The 2,138-nt window shown below is 45.5% G+C and overlaps 1 pseudogene; it reads right to left on the bottom strand.

The window, feature by feature from the left end:
- Positions 1-896: 896 nt before the first annotated feature.
- LOC130870761 (uncharacterized) lies at positions 897-1,800 on the bottom strand (annotated as a pseudogene).
- Between the last annotated feature and the right edge of the window lie 338 nt (positions 1,801-2,138).

The following is a 2,138-nucleotide window of genomic DNA, read 5'->3' as shown; positions in this document are numbered from 1 at the left end:
GAATGTCAGTGTCTCTCCTGGCCTGGAAGCTCTCTCTACCCACGCCTCAGGAAAATCCCGGAGAAGCAGCCATTTCAGAACAGTTTCTGGCCAGCTGGGATGCAGAAGTGACCCTCGACCAAATAGCCACGAACTTGCACACCGTCACTGCCTAGATGCCCTGCCCAGGGCTGTGGAGTGCCAAGTGTCGTTCTGGTCGGTCTGGTGTGAGGTGCACATCGTCACCCTCTGTGACTACCCCACATATGCAAGAGAATTTTAGGAACTAGCCTCAGCTCCTGGGGACGAGGTCACCTGCTTGTGCCCCGACTAGCCGTGGCACCTCCCTTCATTTCACCTCAAAAATGTAACTGATGATAGCTACCCATAAATACCCACGAGAGTTACATGAAATATGTCCTGGCTGCTGTGTCTAGGGCTTACCAAATGTTGGCCTTCCATGCACGCACTACCTTGCCCTGCTGAGTTAATCATTTGATCTCTTTATTAAATTAGAGGCTCAAAGAATCTGCTGTTTGGCTTAAACTCATAAAAATTACCTCTTTGAAATGTTGATAATGATTATATGTAAGCCAGGCTCTGTAGTATATGTCTGAAGTAATGCTAACATTGGGAAATGTCAAGACCCCAGTCTCAAAAATTAAAAATTACTCATGTAAATTTAAAAAGAGCAATAAAGTTAGAGTCTTTTATCCAATTCTATAGAGATAACCCTTACCAGATATGCATATTTTTCATATAAATATTTTAATTATCTTATTACACAGTGTATTTATATCCATATACTGAATGTGTACAATCATATGCAACTATTTACAGAAACAGCATCATAGATAAAAACAGAATACACAAAGCAATGTGTAGCATCATATCACACACAGAGGGTTACTTCAGTGCTAGAGAACCTTATATAAATGAATCTGTGCAAGAGCTTCCCTGTCAATGTCCATTTGTTGGCACACATCAAGGTTCACTGGTATCTCTTCCACCCAGGAGGACAGCTGCATATTAGTCTTAAGACCTAAGAGAGAATCTTGGAGACTTGGTACTGTCACTAACAGCGAGCCTTGTTTCCTGACATTATGGATGATGTAATCCCAGGCACTGGCCTGCTTAGCCTCAGTAAGAAAATACTCGAAGACGTTATTCATTACAATGACATCAGCACTCTGCAGAAGCGGACCTTGGGTACAGATGTCCGCATGAAGCACCTTTATTCTGTCGCTGAACTGGTATTTTTCGATGATCATTTCCTGCAACTGGCAAAAGTCTCCGTTCAGCTCTACTCCGCAGATCTGCGCTGCTGAGCTGTAAAGGTAGCCCCCGTAAAGCACTGGGCCAAGTCTGGAGCCAATGTCAACCAAGACCTTTCCCGACAGGTCCGGCAGTACGTGATGATAGAGGAACTTCAGCTCCACGAGTGAGAAGGAATGGGAAATAAAGCCCAAAGGCGCCGTTCGGTGCGAGCCACACACGCTACAGTAGTGTCTGCTCGTCTGTCCGTCCTCACATAATGAATCAATAAAGTCTTCATCATAAAGGAATGCATCAACATGAACCGTGGGTTCTGGCTGCTGTCGTAATTTTTGGAGGGCTCTCTTCCGAGCAAAGCATCGCCTCTAGGGGCAAACAGCCCCGAAGGTCATCGGCTATGTTTTTCAACACAACATCATTATTATCTTGAGTGAATTCGTCAAAATCCCGAGTAGTTCTCATCCAGTGGAGCAGTGCCGGGACATCTGCTGGAGCCGTGGTCCGGAGCAGCTGAAGCAGAGCTCGACAAGCAGAGCGAAAGTCCATGCTGCAGCCTGCAAGCACAACGGAAACGTTTGCACTGAGCACGTGCAGCCAGACCCCGCCCTCCCAGATATGCATATTTTATCCAATTCTGTAGAAGGAAAGTTTCCCATCACAGGTTCAGATATGCATTTTTTTTTACGTTTTTTAGCATTTTATTTTTATTTTTGTGGAACAATGTTTTGCCTACATTTAAAAGTGTACACTATGAGATGGGCAGTGGTGGCACACGCCTCTGATCCCAGCACTTGGGGAAGCAGAGGCAAGTGGACTCTGTGAGTTCAAGGCCAGTCTGGTCTACAGACTGAGTTCCAAGACACCCACGGCTACACAGAGAAACC

The sequence above is a fragment of the Chionomys nivalis genome, chromosome 3 (assembly GCF_950005125.1).
Source record: "Chionomys nivalis chromosome 3, mChiNiv1.1, whole genome shotgun sequence".
Lineage (NCBI taxonomy): Eukaryota > Metazoa > Chordata > Mammalia > Rodentia > Cricetidae > Chionomys > Chionomys nivalis.
This window is presented reverse-complemented; position numbering and strand designations above follow the sequence as displayed.